General features: G+C 35.6%; 1 long non-coding RNA gene across 5 annotated transcripts; it reads right to left on the bottom strand.

The window, feature by feature from the left end:
• Positions 1-3,610: 3,610 nt before the first annotated feature.
• LOC131060379 (uncharacterized) lies at positions 3,611-13,614 on the bottom strand. Of its 5 annotated transcripts, none has more exons than XR_009110340.2 (3): positions 13,513-13,614; positions 13,028-13,252; positions 3,611-4,323 (listed from the first exon to the last, which is right to left on the bottom strand). It is a non-coding gene; the product is annotated as an uncharacterized LOC131060379 (long non-coding RNA). The 5 variants fall into 5 exon arrangements; XR_009110339.2 differs by lacking the exon at positions 3,611-4,323 and adding an exon at positions 4,798-4,945; XR_009110337.2 differs by lacking the exon at positions 3,611-4,323 and adding an exon at positions 5,470-7,698.
• Between the last annotated feature and the right edge of the window lie 6,454 nt (positions 13,615-20,068).

Raw genomic sequence — 20,068 nt, 5'->3', positions numbered from 1 at the left:
TTGGGTTATCATAGGGAAGTGGCTTGTGTGAGTAGGGTATAAGGGTTTGGTGAAGTCTAAGTGTTTGTGAGTTTCAAGTTGGCCTTAGACATGTGTAATAGGCCTAATGAAATGTATTCCAAGGATTGGATTGAGTTTGTGAAGTTGATGTTCACTTTTGGTGGTTTGTGTAGCCTAGTGGCTTGAGAGAACCTATGTGTTTGAGATGTCTTTAGGTTAGTGTTTCTATAAAAGAAATTGATGTGTGTTTTGAACCTGATACGAAGGGTTGTTTTTAGTCATGGACCCAAGTCTCTGCATCATAGTGGTATCAGAGCCTAGAAGATCAAGGTAGAGAAGATTTTGTGTGTGGTTGGTAGTAGTGTGTTGGTTCGGGTTGAGAGGATAACATGGTGAGTGGTTGCCAAAATATTGGGAGGGCAGAGAGGAGACACCTAGGTGAGGCATGGACAAGATGAGTCCAGAAGATAGAGAGTTGGTGAGTGCATTGAGGGAATACTTGAGAGGCGAGGGTTCATGGAAGAAGAAAGAGGAAGAGAGAAAGAGGAGAGAAGAAGAGGTGAGGCAAAAAGAGGATAGAGAGTTCAAGCAAGAGTTGGAACAAATCAAGAAAGAGATAGAAGAGTTAGAGGCGAGAATGCAATAGCAACCAAGTTGGCACTTGACAGTCAAAAGGAAAGTGGTATGGCCTTTTCAAAGGCTACTCAAATGGAGAAGATTGATGAAGATGGTGGAACTAGAAGCACAAGAACCCTTGGTAGAAGTTGGTAGTGAGCAAGCCAAATAAGGTAAAGAAGAGGATATAGAAGCAGCAAACAAAGGTGAGGAACCTGATTTGTGGGAAATGTATGCAGCCATTAAGGAAGAATGAAAAAGTAAAGGTGGAGTTGAACAAGTAGAAATGATGATAGGAGAAGAGGTATACATTTATGGTGATGAAATTAATGTTGTTGATGGATATATGACAGAGAATGATCAAATGTATGATGAGATTGATATGTGGCAAAAATTACCAAGGAGCCTTGAAGAGAATGAAGCAGATTTTGTGATATGTTTTGATATTAATCCATTGATTTTTGTACAAGAAATTGCTATCATGTTTGTTTTAGTCCAGGTGATGAGGAGATTAGATTAGAAGGGGCAGCAAAATTTTCTTGACAGGTTCATATGCTTGAGCAAGAAGACAAGGAGACCCAGGGTGAAGATGAAGAGTGATAGTGATGCAAGTGCAAGATTTGATGCCTACTTCTAGTACCTAATTGAATGGAAGGGACAACCAGAAGAAGGATCATTTGTAGACTTTATAGATGATGTGAAGACAAGAAGACTTGTGTCAACTCTTTTTTTCAATAAACTTGGAATTCTTTTAGGGGGGTTATATAGTGCAGGAGCACCTAATAGGCCTTCATGCCTTAATGAGGCCATGATGCAATATCCTAAGGACTTTGAGTTCATTTTATGTAATAAGGTTAATCATGACCATTCTTGATGTTATAATAAGTGTCTTTGAGGTCATTAGATATGGTTTTGAGTCATAATGAGGTCATATTGACAAGATTGTCAAAAATTGACAAGATATCACAAATGTGTGTAAATGGGTCTAGTATGGAGTTCTATGATGTATCAAGGTGTTTTAAACCTATTAGGACCTATTTGAGTCATTTTTGGGTCATGGAAGTCTTTGATTAGGTCTAGGTTCCATTTGAGCAAAAGTTGTCAAGCAAAATTTGCATTTTGGAGGTAATTATGTGTTGGTTGTTCAAATCAAGTTGTAAAGGTGGTTACAACTGATGAGAGGCCAGAAGAATGTTTAAAGAGGTCCTTCCCACTTTGAGTGTGGTTGGTTGTTCAATGTATTGAAGAAGAACATCAATAAAAGTTTGTGATTTCCTGCACTTTTGCTGTATGTTTCAGATGTGACAGCTGATTTCTCTTGTTTTCTCATTGGAAACTCATTCATTTGCATTCTAAGGAATTTGGTAATGATAGAAAGGTGAGTTCTCAAGAGTTTGATCTTTGTTTCATTTCCATTCATTAATTTTTTAGAAAGATCTTCATTTTTTTGTAAAAACTGTCAAAACCTTGCCAAGGGTTACCCGCTTTGGTAAAACCCTTGTAACTTATGTTTTAACCGTTGGATCAAACTATAACTTGGGGAAATAAAATTTAACTAGGCATTCTAAGATCTGACCAGAGCGATTGTCTTAATGATTATTCTTTGAAAAGTTATGAATGAGTGTTTTTCTACATTTCATACTGAAAATCAAACTATCATGAACAACAAGTTGTTGATGTTTTGAACGTGGTTCAAGTGCAAAGAGGGCTTAGGAAGGTTGGTGAAGGAGTTGAAGGGTGTGGTAAAGTGTCCCAAATACAAACCAAGTGTTGGAAACCAAAGGAATCAATTAAAATGACCATAGTTCATGACTGTCCTAAATTTCATGTTGACTGTCACAATTTGACAGTGTCTTAAATCATTACTCTTGTACGGTTGAAAAGTGGTCTTGTTGATGAGTTTGTTGTCTGAGAGGAAGGTAGAGAAGCCCTTCACCATAAGACAAATGTTTGGAGTCCTTAGAAGGAGGAATGAATTATGTAAATATGACTGTCCCCGCAATTTGTATGACTGTCCCAAAAACAGTGAATCCACATTGAGCATTGTTATGACCTCTTGGGTTGGTTGGGAGGGTAGGGAATGGTGGTTAACCCATGTTGAGGAGACTCCATAGTGTTGATGTGAATTCCTTGGTTGGTAAATACCTTTTGTCATTGTGAGATGAGTTTATGGACAAGTTGGGTTATCATAGGGAAGTGGCTTGTGTGAGTAGGATATAAGGGTTTGGTGAAGTTTGCATGTTTGTGAGTTTCAAGTTGGCCTTAGACGTGTAATAGGCCTAATGAAATGTATTCCAAGGATTGGATTGAGTTTGTGAAGTTGATGTTCACTTTTGGTGGTTTGTGTAGCCTAGTGGCTTGAGAGAACCTATGTGTTCAAGTTTTCTTTAGGTGAGTGTTGCTACAAAAGAAATTGATGTGTGTTTTGAACCTGATATGAAGGGATGTTTTTAGTCATGGACCCAAGCCTCTGCATCATTGACTCATACCAAGCCTGATACTTTATATGTAGTAGGCATGGTTTCAAGATTCACACAAGAACCTCATGAGCTACATTGGTTCAAAGAATCTAAGAGGATCCTTCACTGCCTTCATGGTACTCTCAAAGAAGAAAAGGAATTGTGAGGTTGGCACTAAGGATGGAATTCTAGGTATGTTGTTGGAATAAATGCTCCAACATAAATGAATAATTCATGGAGTGTTTTGTGTGTCATCAAATATTATTTAGGTGTCCAATATGTTTAGTTAAGTGCAATTTGCTGTCACACAATACCAATTAGCTGTTGATCAACTATAGTTGCTGTAAAAATCACTATAACTTTAAAAACCAGTTAGCAAATTTGTAAGATTCAGTCAAGATTATTTGTAACTATTTATATGTGTGCTACATAATTAATAAAATGATCGAGTGTTCTGTCTGCTTTTTCAATTTCTACTTTATGTATTGTGAACTTAAATATGGGAATTTAATTATTAGATTCTACAATAGGTTTTTTCAAACTTGCAATGGGATACAATAGCGCATTGTCTGCTTTAAGCTTGTCTTTCATAATCGCTGACAATTTTTTTACATGTTGATTTCAGGATCGCTCACATTCGATTTAAGACTTCATTTCAAGCAAGTAATGATCCCAATGGAGATCTAATAATCCCAATATCAATGCCGTCCTCTCTCTTTAAAATGATCACTTATTCTTCTATTACAACATCACCATTTCTCCAACTATCAGACCACCATTCAAGGATTTACCTAGAGTTACACATTTTCCATTAATAATCTGTAGTCAGGTGTGTTCAAGAACATAAATGGGGCGGAAGACATTTTATTTGAACATTTTCTAGATTTTTTAAACTACCCTGTCTACTAGAGAAAACAACAAAGAGAATTTTGGATCAGTTTGATAAAAGTAACACTGACCCACATGAAGCTTTCTTCAAAGACTGGTGAACCTCCTCACACTTAGGGGACTTAAATTTCAATTTTCTATTAGTTATGGCACTTAATTTTATTGTCAGTAGCAATGATATCAGTTAATGATGTTAAGTGGAAATTCTGCCTGATTCATATCTTGCAGCATCCACATCTCAGCTAGGGGAACATATGCCCTCAAGATGTGTTAGCCAGGAAGTTAAACATTTGAACTCATATCCACATCCAGAAAATAGGCTTAAAACTATGAATCCAGGGTGTATAGCAGAGTAAAGATCCTGAGATACCAACAAAGGGCAATGCTCAGACATCGTCCTAGAATACTAATTTTTAATCATATACAATAAATGAAAGTAAACTTTGAAAGTTTGTTTCTATTGGAGTGAGATCCATTTCAAACTTATCACATGAATGTATACCGAGAATCTATTTCAAGGAAAAATCATACCATGCCCTCAAAACCTTACTTGAATGAAAGCATGACAAATAAAGAGTCCAGAAACAACATTACACCTTACTTGCAATATGATGCGTTAGGGTAAAGCAGCATCTCATATACAGGAAAAATGGTAAAAAAGTATATATATTATAATAAATACTGCGTAAGAAAGCAAAGCACGATAGAGGCAACCATATGAATATCAAATGTAAACAACCAGATGAGACCATGATACATCTAAAATGTCATCCTAAGCCAGGAAAATAGCCTCTACACCTTAATTGCAATCTGCATCAAATAAAGTGATAGTTGAAATCTAAGCTCACAAGATTGTGACTGTTGTGTGTCAATATCAAGCACATAATTTGAAAGAGGATTTAAATAATATTCTAAAGAAACAAGTGGAATATAGCTTTGGTCATGGGATTATCATCATATGAAGAACTTTGCTGTTACAATCCCTGCCAAATGCAATAAACATGCCAAACAGTAACAAAAATTGAGTTGATTTATGTCGCAGATTGATGCTGAAATATAACCCTTGTTTATAAACTTATATCTATAAAGACAATTGCAATTACAAACTCTAATGAAATTCCTGTCCGCATTAATTATATACTGAAATATAGAGCTGCATAAGTATAACCAGAAACACATTCAGGCTTGTGAATTTACACTGGCCAACAACATTTGCTGATTAGTTTTCTCACTTTGTATTTAAACTTTATGGGCTTCAGACCTGCAGTCTTAATTGCATCAGCAAATAGTACAAGTGCTTATGATCTTAAATGAGAGATTAGATAATATATATTTACACACTTGTGTAATTTGTATCATGCTGGGATTTTCAAGATGTCAAATGCATCATATATTTAATATACAACTTAGACCATCACAGCTATATAACCGTTCAGGAATAAAGTTATGACAACATGTTACTATGATCAAATCTAGAAACAGCAGCATGGAACGTTATGGATTGTGAAAAACTGATATCATTAAAATATTATATTGACAAACATATACAAAAGTAAAGAATTCAAGCCTCCACAATCCATAATGTTTACAAACATATACAAAATCCAACTCATTTCTGCCAAATAACATTACCATAAGAGTTATATCTTTCTTAAGCCTTAGAAACTCTTCATGTTCAATTTCATTAATGGAAGTTAGGTTTGACATGAAGAATTAATGGCAACATGGTACTAGGATACCTTCTCGAAATCCCCACTTGTATGTGAAGCAATGTCCTCTTCCAAAGATTTTTTATACTTCAGATAATATGCTTTTCTCGCCAGCAACAGTTCACTTGGAGATCGAGAGCAGAAAATTTCTACCAGAACAGTCTTTTGAACTCCACTTTTTAATGCCTTTGTGTGCTAAAACAGCATCACGCTCAGGAAGTTCCAACATCCACAGAAGCATAGCTCTTTTCAATCCAATTTTTGCAATTAGTATGCATGTTGGAAACCATGGAATCAAAGAAGAAATATGGATATGAATTTGGACAAACTTGAACCCAATAGATCTACTTCCACTGATGATTGCTTCCACCTATGTCTGTATTGTTTCTACTGAGTCAAATGTAATTATACTCCGCCCAATCAGCCTCATAAATTAGAATAATTGTAAGAATTTCACATCTTGAACAGTATTATTATTGATGGAACCTTTGAATACTGCGTTTTATTTAATTCCATTAACTTTGTAGTAAATTTACCATTGACACTTACTGCATTCATGGTATTTCAGATTACCGCTTAAATTAGTATAAATTAGTTACATAGAACTCTCAAATTTTCCCTAATACTTTCTCAAGCTGCAGTAATCAGTTTTTACGCAGTGTTATTAATGCCCTTCTGTAACATCTTAAAAGCCTTTGATATGACAAATATTATGCATCTCCACATTAGTAAACAAAAATGAATTCTAAACGGAACAAGATAGGTTTATGGTAGAGTTTACTCAACATATAATGAAACAGGGTTGTCCATCGTCTTCGTATAAGATAGTCTCGATTTAGTTGTGTATGTTTCTCAGTTGATGCTCAGTAAATTGGATTGATTCTTGCTTGGCACCGATTGAAAACTCCCTAGGAAGATTCCTATCAATAGATAGAGCAACTTCTACTTCTCCCATACTACCTTTACCTGTATTCAGGTTGATCTAGATTTCTTTTTTTAATTAGAGATCGATTACCAAGAAAACCAACAGAGCAGGTACGATATATGGTGCTATGCACCAAGTCCGGCTGATACAACTAGATCAGCAATACAAGCAAAAGATTACAGACAAGACACTAGTGCCGAATATGGTACTAAAAGTCCAAAAAGAACAGCTGTTGAGCTAGACATTTTGAAAGACCTAAAAGCATATATTGTGCTCAGCTCTTGGATTATGAAGGTCTTGCTTTATCTTGTTGCACTTGTGGGTGCTATCAAATGGGCCATGTCGCTGTAGACTGTTCTAGCCTCACGGAAATCTGCTACCCAAGCATCTTGGTAGAGAGATGTTCTTCCCCACCATTTTATTGTCCTAGGTTCTTTGTAGGAATCTACATGTATTCAAAACCCTCTCAGGTAGCTGATGCTATTACAGAGCCCTCTTTTGCGGCTCATCAAAATCCTTCTTTGTCTTCTGAGATGTTAAATGAGAAGGCTCCATTGATGGATGAAGATGATCCCACATCCCTTTTAGTTCATGCTGTGAAGACTCCTTAAATTCTTTCATTGTCTTCTAAGAATTTAATGAGATGGCTCCTTTGCTGGGTGAATTTTCTCTATCCCCTTCAGCTCATGCTGTGGTGACTGCAAGTCAGCCTCCAGTGTTTCTTTGCAGCAACAATAGAATCTTACATTGCTTGACTGACAAGATTTGTATCCTCTAGTAGGGGTGGATTGGACTTTGGTTTCCAATTGGAAAGTTGACAAAAATTAGAAAATTACTTCTTATATGCTTTAGAATCTTAGATCTAGTGGGAGAAAGTCAAAAGGCTTACCATGATAGTTCCTATCCAGCATTGTGTACTGTCTAAAATTTCAAGGGATTGGGCCAGATAGTTTTCATTTATTTTCAAATAGAAAAATAAAAAATCATAGGAAAAAATATGAGCTTCCAATCAGGAAAAAGGAAAAACCAGCCAAATAAAATTTGAAAATGAGACTGCAGCATCTGCATTTCTTCTTTGATGACACAGTTTCCAACCTGCATACTAATTGCAAAAAGTGAAGTGAAAATATTAGTCTTGACCTTAAAAGGGAGGGACTAACAAAGATAATAAGTGAGGCTAAATGTATATCAATTTCATCATTGGTTTGCCCCAGTTCAATAAGTTGAGGAGTGTCAATTCCTTGTTTTCTATTATTTTATTTGGTTGAATCAATGTCAAATGATTTTATTCATACCTAATGCTTGTAGATGATATGAGATACAGATATATAGCTTGATTGCATTAGCGGACTAGACAATCCAATCCAATGGATATGGATTAATTACAACCAATCTTTCTAATATAATTCTGAACATGTGCTCAACCACTGGATATGTAATTAAAAAAATGATGTGAGTACTCTGACGATATTGCTACGAGTTTAGAGCATTTTAATTGTGCCACATAGATTTAGCAATAAAAGATATCAACAGTCCAGAAAAGTCCAAGCCAACATAGAAAGTTTAATCATTTGTTTCCAAATTAAATCTCAAATAAAGTACGACCAATATTGACTGGGCTGAATAATGGCCTCTTGTTTCACTGAAATCATATAGATCATGATTTATATGATCAAACAAAGTTACATTCAAACAATAAGTGGATGGTCAGACAGATTTACATTCAAACAATAAGTTGCAGGACATGAATATTTTGTGTCGATACCATGTTCTCATATGTATTGACTTTTCATCAATATCTATATATAGGGTCACTAACAGTCCTTGGTTTGGATTCATTTGCCTATTATCAACAATCAACTCAGTTACTACTCAGTCATGCTTAAATAGTTAAATATATTGTTATCTGATAAGGATTTGAATGTTGACATATTGCAGTTTCAGATATAGACTATGTATATTGAATAAGAATATTCTAGGAGATTGAATTTTAGACCTTGGTTCTTTTATGAATGTTGCTAGGATTGATTATTGGGAAAAAAACTGTAAGGGAAGGATCCGAATGATTGTTTGGCAACGGATCAATATCTATATATAGGGTCACTAACAGTCCTTGGTTTGGATTCATTTGCCTATTATCAACAATCAACTCAGTTACTACTCAGTCATGCTTAAATATATTGTTATCTGATAAGGATTTGAATGTTGACATATTGCACTTTCAGATATAAACTATGTATATTGAATAAGAATATTCTAGGAGATTGTATTTTAGACCTTGGTTCTTTTATGAATGTTGCTGGGATTGATTATTGGGAAAAAAAATTGTAAGGGAAGGATCCGGATGATTGTTTGGCAACAGTCTTATGTATTACTATTATATGCGTTGATCTATTTGTATATTGATTGAGCAGTTGTACTCTTGTAAAGAAATCAATTCACAAAAAATTCTTGAAAAATCACAATCAGTACCTATAATTGGCATTGGTCAGGTTATTCCGTTCGACCATAGAATGGGAAGGAAAATGCTTTAAGAAAAATTTTGTTAGCTGAAAGATGAATTGAATGCAATACTTTGCATTTCTATAAGTTCTATTTATGCATTGACTTCTTGAAAACTAAATAGAACATGGACTCATAAACCAACAATGGATTATATAAGTTTAGGTATATCATTAATTTGAGTTCCACCAACCTTTCTCATTGTTCTGGAAAAATTGCATCCAATTTCTATGCAACTCAAAATGACACTCAAATCCATCCCAGATCCTTCTACATTCCTGATGCTACTTCTACAATCCATAATCCATAAACCAACTTACATATAATTGTATATATACTTTTTGTTTACCTATAATTGTATGTCTGCCAATTTGCTTGCAAAGAAATGTATGTCTGTAGAGTTTGCATACATGCAAGTGTATGTCAACAGCTATACAAGACACCTCCTAAGTTTTTAAATAAAAAGTTTAGTAACCCATTTTTCAATAACATTGGTGCAAAATTTATCAGTAGAATATGAATAGAATATAATTTATAAGCCCTCACACTTGTACATTTTTTAATCCTAATTATCACTCTAATTATACACACTTTGGCTTATTACGTCACTTGTTATGTAAGTGCATGTATACAAATTTTATATCCATGCAATTGTCTATGTACAATTTTTGTATATATAAAATTGTATGTCTGCAACATTTATGTGCATGCAATTACATCTGCAAATTTTGTAACACATGTATACATTTTGTAATGTCAGGAATAATTTATTTTCCCCATTCCACGGGGATGCGTCCCCCCCCTTTTTGGGCGCGTCCCCCCGTCAGAAACGTCTCGGGGACGAGGGGACGGGGACGCGACGTCCCCCGCCGTCCCGCCACCGCCACCCAAGCGCCACCGGGACGCAGAGACGTCCCCGCATCTCCTAGGGAGACGTGGAGACGTGGAGACGTCTCCTTGGGAGACATCTGGGCGTCTCTCAGAGAGACATGGAGACACCTCCCCACATCTCCTTGGGAGACGTTTGGGCATCTCCCCGTCCTTCAAGAGACGTGCAGACGTCTCTCCAAGGACGGGGAGACGCCCAGACGTCTCCTGTCGCCCCCACTTATATGCAATGTTTAAAATTAAAATTTAAAAAAAAAGTGACTTTTAAGTTTTTTGAGGGTTAAGGGGTAACTCTAATTAGACGTGGGCCAATAGAAAAATAACACCCGACGCCTTTAGAAAATAATAAAAGTATTTTTGGCCTCGCGGGCCCTGCCCCTCGACCCCACCCTGTATCGCGACAGGGAACGCGCAAGGGGCACTGCCCCTTGACCCCAACTTGGGGGCGCTGCCCCCAAACCCCCGTTGAAAAATATAGGGGGAAACTGCGCCGATAGAAGTAGGGAAATCTAACCTCCAAGTTTGATTAGGCTACATATAACAACACAACTTAGAAATCTTGGTATTTAGATTTAGTATTTCAAATTTCCTATAGTCTCATTTGAAATGTAATTCTTACACTGTAATACTGTCATACATCTTTTCAAAACTAGTTTTTCAAGTACTATATGTATATGTATAAGTATATGAGCACCACCACCCCGCCGCCGTCCCCCCGCCGTCCCCAAATTTAGGCCCTTGGTCCCCCCGTCCCGGAAACGCGTCCCCCCATCCCCCCGTCCCCAACGCCCGTGGAACACTGTTTATTTTTTAATATTTGTAATACATATATGCATTTATACGGTTGTATACAACTACATATTGAATGTGTTTGCAGTTTATGTCGATATCATAAACCCCATTAAAATAGCACCACATAGTCAGTATCATAAATCCATCAAAACAGAATCTACTTTTCTAAGTTCATGATTATTGTTCTACTTGAAAAGGGCTATTTACAAATATTGTTGTATGCCTACAAAATTTACAGATATAATTGCATGGACATAACTTTCAATTTCAATTTTCAAATATGAGTTACTAAACTTTTAATTAAATAAACCACTTATATAAGAGGTGCATTTGAATAGCTGCTAACATACAATTGAATGTATGCAAACACTACAAACATACATTTCTTTGCATGCAAATTGATAGACTCACAGTTATAGGTAAACAAAAGTAGATTTACAATTGTATTTAAGTAAATTGTGCAGACATATACTTACATATATACATTAAAAGCTTAAAAAATATTATTCATAAACTGCATTCAATATGTAGTTGTATACAACTATATAATTGTATAGCCCATATATGTATTACAAATATTCAAAAATTAATTGTTCCTCAAGATTTCCCTTTGTTTTGGTAAAGACACATAAATGACAAGTCCCCAAGGAACAATGGTATACGCTAACAACATACAAATTATAATTACATATAGCTAAGTTTGCAACTGTAACTACACAATAATACAAAGGTATGTTAGTATTTACAGGAGAAGGTAAGTTGAAGGGAATGAAAACATTTTCAACGCCCTCATACTCACAATCTCTTCATTGTAGGAAACATCACTAGCCAAGCATGAATCTGTGACCTACATTCAAGGATTTTTTTAGAGAGAGCCTCCACACATATTCCATTCATATTTAAATCTGAATGATATATAGTCAGGTGTGTTCATGAATATAAATGGGCCAGAAGGCATTTTATTTGTACATTTTCTAGATTATTTTAACTACCCTATGTCCTACATATTATTTTAAGGGGCCTCCAGAAATTGTTGTCTAATCTTTTTGGCCAATAACTTGAGCCAAACCATGGCTTAATTATTGGAATATAATTGATAAGTTACAGTAGGTGAACGTTTTGTGTTGATAACATGCTCTGATGTGTTTGTGAACTGCGCCAATTTGACTTCAAGAGAATATCTATAGGTAGAGTCACTACGGTCCTTGGTTTGGCTTCATTTGCCTATTATCAACTCTGTTACTATTCTGCTTGATGGAGTCATAAGTGTCAACTCTGTTACTATTCTGCCTGATGGAGTCATTACTATTACAAGGTCTCTAAGTCTTGAATTACAAATAAATTATGCGTAGCCTTACTTGAGCATTCATTCAATCCCTACAAGGACTTTAGGGACTCTATGATGGAGATAATTTTGGCAAGAAATATAGACATCAACAGTACCGCTACTTCAGCATGAATCCTCCTGAGCACCAGGATTTGATCGAAAAGGCGTTTGTGGAACTGCTGCCTCTGAATACTAGAAAGATACAAGGCTACGTAAAAATAGTTTTACAGTCAGTATTATTGTCTCTATACAGAATGGAGTTCATATACTGTTTTGTAAATAAATAAAGATAATAAGCGAGGCAAAATGTATTTTAATTTCATCATTGGTTTGCCCCAATTCAGTAAGTTGAGGAGTGTCAATTCCTTGTTTGCTATAGTTTTATTTGGTTGAAACAATGTTGAATGATTTTATTCATACCTAATGCTTGCAGAGGATATGAAATACACATATATAGCTTGATTGCATTAGCGGACAAAAGAAACCAATAGATATGGATTAGTTACAACCAATATTTCTAATATGATTCTGAACATGTGGTCAACAAAATGTTAAATAAACCTACATTCATGCATGCTATCCTCTGTTCTGCACTTGGTGGCTTCATAACCAAGTGAGAAGAAACTGAAATCAGGCAATGTTTACAAAGACTTGTTGTTTCCTTTTAACTAAAGGATTATGTAATTTAACAAATATATCAAGAAGAAGAACAGAACATCACTAAGAAAAGTAAAAATTTGACAGAAATATCCACAAATCTAAAGAAGAAAAGGAAAAAGGTGAGAAAAATGAGGTATCACAAAGAGATTACATAGAATAGTGTTAACTCCAGTATGTCTTTAAAGACTTGAAACAATAGAATAATATTTTAGCAATATCAATCAACTGTTGCAAAATGAACTTAAAACAATCAAATTATTACCTGAGTGCCTGTCAAGCCAGAGAGTTATCCGAGACCCCAAATATTGTTGAGCCCCTCTTTCAATTCCATATGGTGCTGCTGATACCTCCTTGCATATTAGAGGAAACACATAAAGAAATGCGACTGCAAATATAATCCTACATGACAGTATTTTCTTCGCTGCAGCAGTGCAACTCCAATCAGCCACTTGCTAGGATGTATAGCTCTCCTCACTATTGCTCTCGTCTGTACCACATTCAAAATTCCCCATCCACAGACAAAACATATAAAAAATATCATGAAAATTGAAAGTGGGAAAAAACCAGACACCCAAAAAAAACAAAAATAAGAGCAGGCATGGCCATGCCAGAGCAAACTAAACAAACAAACAAACAAAAAATTGAACAGGGAACAATCTGCCCATGCTGCTCAAATAAACTGCCCATTTATAAGAATGTGGAATGGTGATTTTTCTAACGGTAACAGGGAAAAAAAAAAAACAGTACCGTTGAGGCACGCTCCCATCATCCCATGGCTGTAGTTCAGTGCCGTTGAGGCAGGTTCGGCTCCACTCCACTCCTCTTTGTAAATTCAGAGTAAACCAACCATTAACAGATGTAATTATATGCTTGACTTTATTTCTTGGTAAGTTTTACAAAATCAATTTGAGGGATTTAATTTAGTAGATTTTTATTATTATATTTTATATTTGTTCTATAGAGGAAAGTCATTTAAAGAGCTAGCCGAATTAAACTTGAGTTAAACTTAATTAATAGTATTTTTATTCAAATTATGAATCATATGTCAAAATATAATTCAATTGAAAATCATTTTGAGACATTTTTTTTTTTTTAAATAATGTAAAAATTTAATAAAAATGTATTTCCATCTAGTTTAGTCAAATTTTACTTGTAAAATATTTTCAAATATATTTGTTTATGGAAGAAAGTCGTAATTCATCTAAAGAGCTAATAGATTTATAATTGGGTTAAACCTAACCAATAGTCATTTTAGTCAAATTAGAAATCAAATTCCAAAATCTAGGTTTGGAGGTGAGTTGAGTGATCTAATTGAAAATCATTTCTAAAATCTAGGCTATTCCTTAGTTTAATTAATTTATGTGTGTAAAAATATGTGAATCAATTATAAAACACACATCACTGAGACATTATTTGAGGAAACTAATTAACAAATAAAACAAAGCAACACTCTCCAATGACGTCCCATTGTCCTCTATCTCCAAGGACATTTTGCGTCTGTTGATTTGGCTCTCAGCAACATAGACCTCCAAAATGACAACCTGAAGAATGAGTGGCTACATGATCTAAATACAGTGCATGGTTGCTATGCTATGATTAAATGGACAAGATGCTAAAGTTGTGCTAAATGCCAATATGCTAATGGATGCTAGTATGCTAGAATAAGTATGCTAAATTGCAGAATCAAGGATACAAGATTAAAACTAAGGGGGGCTCATGAATGAAAATTGAGAGTATTTATAGATTTTCCAAGGCAAGAGCTTAGGTGGCAGGATTCAACGGTCAAGATTTAGCTTGGAGAGATGGACGGTGAGAGATGAAGAAGTTAGAGAGGAAGTGTTGGGACCTCAAAAATTTTGCCAAGTTTTGAGGGCCCAAGTTCAAAATTTTGCCTAATGTACTCAAAAAGTACCCTACTGAATAAGCCTAAGTAGCTCACTTTGAGAGCTTCTGTTTTGGCACCGATGAATTTTAATGCGAAACCACCTTTGAGGAAGTTTTGAGAACCTATCAAAGATGCCATATATCCATTTGTAGTCTCCCATGATCAACTTTGATGTGTTTTTGATGCCCTTATTTGGAGGTCTAGAAGTTGGTTTATTAATTGCAGTTGTTTAAACTTTCTAAGTAGGCCAACTTTGAGAAGCTATATTTTTGTGCCTGATGTAGATTAAGCCCAACTGATATTTTTCCATTATTCTTTGCATCTTTATGAAGCCCCATGCTAGTTGGCATAGCCCCATGAATCCATTTGCTAAGTTTTCTGGCTTGATTCTGTTTGCAAATTGTTAAGATTTGCAAACTGAACTATGCACAATCTGTAGAAAGTAGCCTCACATTTGAATTTTTATTTCATCACCTGTTGACCTACATGCAAAAATGAGTGTTCCCCAACATTTTCTATATAATTATCTACAACTTGGCCAATTGGTAGTGCCCCGGCTCATCATCTAATATTTTTTCAAGGCCCATTCCAGATGCACTTTTTCAAGGTTTCGCAATCAACATTTCTAGATTTTTCAAAGAGGTCAACTTTGGGCATTAAACTTTTACACATGTAGTGGAATTAAGTGAAGCCCTCTTACACACATGCTTAGGGTATCTAGATATGCCAATGTGCCAAGTGGAAGCCCTATAAATTTTAGTTTGATATTTTTTCAGCTCAGGGTTTGGATGCCTTTCAGTGTGATATGAAAAGTGCAGTTTCATAAAAGCCTAAGTAGGCAGCTTCTTGGATTAAAATATTTGACCTCGGGCATCATAATGAGTATCTGTTTGATGCTTTGGATTCCTTCATGACATTCTACCAGTGTGCCAGCTCTCAGGTCGTAGGATGGTGATTTGGTCAATTTTAGAGGCCAGTTCCGAAGGTTACTCAGATTATTTTGGTCAAAATTTGGAGCTATTGAGCGTCAAAATTAAACTTCATCTGCTCAAATTCTCGAACCCAGATTTCATCTAGCTGAGGTATTAGATCATGTTCAGAGGCTAGTTGTCTGAAAACGATTTTTTTTTTAGTTGGGCTCACCTTGGCCTGACTAATGATGGGGCATGGTGAAATAAATCGAAGTGCATTGAGGAAAAATACATTATTTAAGTCATTTTGATTTAAATAATATTACAGATAGTGTCAATTAAGGTAAAAATAATAAATGAGGTGTTTTAAAATCATTTAATTTCTTTAAAAGTGATTGATCCAAATTCATTTGGATGATTGGAGGAATGGCAACTGGAATTTAAACACCTTAGGTCATTTTAATAATGATTCAAACATATCTTTAAATATGCTTAAAATATTGGCACAGAGAAATGTAATCTTAGAAGTATTTCATTGATACTTCAAAATCAATTTTAGCGGCCTTTATTTCTTAATCCCGTGAATATGGTGGTGGGGCCGAGAAACTCAAGATAAAAAAAGGGTGCTTTTTGAAAGGATTTGAAAGAAACCTTATTACTTTTCACCTTGCACAAAGACTCAAGTAGGCAATGGAAACTCGCAGGTTGGCGGGGAGGAAGGGAGGAGGTCTCTCTCGCCACTCTGCGGTTTGAAGCTAAGTGTAGAAGATAGGTCATGGGGCAGTGGATGAGGGTGGAGATTGGGTCTCCCCTGCCACCCCTGTAACCAAAGGCTCAAAAAATGTCTTTGGGGCAACTAGAAAGTCAATCCAATGGACCAGAATTTTAATTCCCGCCATCCCGTGTAGTAATGTGGGCAATATTAAATATGTTGCGGGAAGAATACGAGATTAGGGCAACTTAGAGGTGTTGGTCAAAGAAAGAAATTTTTAGGGTTCCTCCTATGGGTTCAATGATGCATTTCTGGAGTGATGTTTAAAGAAATAATAAATCCGTGTAGATCATAGAGGGGCAAAAATCTATAGAAAGGATAATCTTCAAAAAAAATTGTCGTGTCGCCACTCTATGAATATCTAAGAAGGGAGCACTGAGGCCATGAACATTCAAATACGTCTCCTCGATGCCTACAGGTCATACAGCAGAAATCATACAGGATAGCATAAAACACAACTCGATGAATGCATCTTTTGAGCTCCTAAATTCTTCAGTTGTAACATTTGCTAAATCGAATTTATAAAATAGACAAGGAGACGTAGATTTTTAGGGTTTGTTGCTTCATATTGAGTGCTTCCAAGTAGTGGAATGCTAGAAATATCACTCATGTTTTTGCAGTAAATTTTCCTTCAATCTATTGCCTCCCTGGTTTCAGATCTCCAAACCGTATTTTGCAAAGATGAAATGATAGTGATGCCATGACTTGTGACTATGATCCAAAGGGGTTTTGTGTTGATTCAAAGTTATTGATTCCTCAGGCTACAATGAAAATCCAGGTTTGATATGCAATGATGGTGTGAGTATGTATTTTGAATGTAAATAATGAAGCCTTCGTGGTCACTATGTAGATATTTTGTTCCCCATACTCTAAAAATTTGGGTGCAAATCACTACTGAGTAAGATCATGTAGTGATTGAGCATGGAGTTGTGCACAGTGGGGGTTAATGCGTATATACAACTTGGCACCTTGACTTGGCCCATTGTGAAAGTGAGAATGGGATCATGGATTGTTAAATGCCAGAGATATTCAAGTTCTTTTTCAATCTACATGCCCCTGTTTTGTGGGAGCCTTGAAGAGGTGATAATATCATGCAAAAATTTAAATGAAAAGGCACGATGTGACTGTGCATTGTAGAGATCAATGTGCACAATATGAATATTGCAAGAAGCTTTCAGATCGACAACTTGCCTAGGCATTATAAACTTTGTACATGATTTTGATGCACAAAAAAGAGGAGGTCACTTAGGTAAGATTGAAGAGAAGAATAAAAGCATAGGAGGATGATTGAATATTGAACTTTATATGGAGATTTATGTATTTAATGGATCTACAGTCATGTCAATATTTTTAAAGCAAAATAGAGATGGTAGTGTAGGTGTTGAAGGGAGCCTTAAGTTGTTTTAATAAAGTTGTAGGAGAAAGTATGGTGTGTAGTATGAATGTTGCGAACCAGGCTCAGAAGCTACACATTATGCAATACAGTAGACGGGTATTGTCTTAGTGACACCATGACATGAAGGGCAACCCGGTATGTAATAATTTTATGGAGGATCCATTTTATTTTAGTCCCTAATCTAGGGGAGGGATTATCATAGACATGATTTGCAATATATTATGTCTAGGTCATAGGGTTTTGCAGTTCAATTGTATTGTTGATTTGTCATTGGTGGGCACAGTTCAATCTGCAAGAAATAAAGAGCGTGATGTTGAGTTATGGAGATGCAAGAGGGAGAAAAGTAATTTTTGTATGCATGGGGTAAAAAGAAGAAAAATCTACCAGTAAGGTAAAAGTATGAAAGATGGAATGTAATTTTAGTGAAGGGGAATGATTCAAATTTCTGAGTATTGTCCTGCTAAATAAACAAGTGGAAAAGTTGTAAATGAGGCATTACTATCATTTGGAGTATTTTCAAGGGTCGAAAATAGGGCACGTGAAAATTCATGTTGCCAAAAGGAAATTGCTTTGTAAATGGGAAATGAATTGTTCAGTATGAGCCAAATAAAGTATTTGTATGAAAGGTAAAAGTAGCAAACAATGACTTTCTGTCAAAGCTGAAATACTTTTGAGTGGGGGATGTGTAGAAAGTGACAGCTATTACCAAAAGGGAAATTTTTCTACGTAGGATCAAAGAGAGAAAGGGGGCTACAAACAAAGACACACAAATACCCAAATGAGGAAATTTTCAAACTGAGACAGGGCAACCACCTCTTCAAATGGAAAATATCTAATTATGGATAGCAAGAAAATGTGAGCTACAACTAGGCATGCAAAAGACGAAATTGTTAGCCAAGGAGTAAAGGATTATTGAATGTGACAAGTGACTGTAGAGAGATTTTTTATAGATTTTCCAGATCTATTTAGCAGATTTAAGGGTACAAATCAAGGGCAGAGTGGGAGAGAATAATGTAGATTTTTGGAGATGTGAAATTCATAAATTTCAAATGGAAGCCATGTGTCATTTTGTAATTTATTTTAAGGCTTATCTAGGGTTTCTCACCTCTCTTTTTGTTCTCTTTTCTTCTCATTTTTAGGGGTTCTAGATTTTGGCTCCAAGTGAGCATTGTAATGTTCTGTGCAGGGTAGGTATAAGACTTAGTTTACTTAGAAATTTTAGTTTTAGAATGTTATAAGCAAGTTTTTGATAACGGTAGCAAGATAATTTGAAGCTTAAAAATATGTTGTAGTGTCTCCTGGGTATATTTGGTTTCCTTTTAAATCAGAAGAACCAAGGGTTTGTATGATTTTTAACATACATTTGTTGTGATAAGTATTTGATTTGGAGGCTCAAGGAGCATGTTAAATTTTGTTGTCAAGTAAATGTTGAAGATCACTGTAATATTTCTAGGATCAATAAGAATGTTCCAACATGTTCATTTGGGTCTACATTATTGTAAAGCAATGATGTTCTGAAGATTACTAGTTTTGTGTAACATGTTGTTGTCATGAATGTATGCTTCATTTTCTACAATTAATGATGGATAAGGGGATGTCCAAAACCTTACTCTTGTACACAACATAAAGGGGGCATATGCTAAATTTGAAAATCAAGTATTTCTTTTATTTCCTTTCTTGTTTGTTGTTTGTTTTTCCTTTCTCTCCACTTCATACCAATGATAAATGAAGACTAAAGGGATGTGTTAGTCAAAGAAGTATTTGTGTGAAGACCCAACCATATTGTATGAAGTGTATTTTTGTATCATTAGTATTTGTCATAGAAAATAGTTGAAAGTGGTATGAACATAGGTATACCCACATTGGTCCTCCAGAGCCTAAAGTGCAGAAGGCTTCCATAGCCTTGTTCGTTGGCCATTGAGTCTAGTCATTTGTGGATAGAAATAGGGTCATTCTTAGGATTTTCTAGAATGTCAGTTGGAAAAACCAACAAGAGGTTGGGAGACATGACACTTGTCATCCTTGGAAGGATAATTGGCAAAGGAATCTCCAACAAATTCCAACAAGAGGGAAAGTGGAAAGAAGGGGAAGGACACGTGGCAAGGATGACATGTGTCTTCAAGAGAGAAGGGATGATGAATAGTGATGAACTACTAAGGTCCTAACCGGTACTGAGAGGGGGGGGTGAATCAATACACACAAAAACTGCTTCAACACTTTGACAAATCAAAACACAGATAACCAGTTGTCTTCACCACTGTACTTAACCATAGAAATACCAGTTAAATAGAAATACTTCAGACAACTAAACCGGTTAAACAAAAATACTGCAGACAACA

This window comes from Cryptomeria japonica, chromosome 4 (assembly GCF_030272615.1).
Source record: "Cryptomeria japonica chromosome 4, Sugi_1.0, whole genome shotgun sequence".
NCBI lineage: Eukaryota > Viridiplantae > Streptophyta > Pinopsida > Cupressales > Cupressaceae > Cryptomeria > Cryptomeria japonica.
This window is presented reverse-complemented; position numbering and strand designations above follow the sequence as displayed.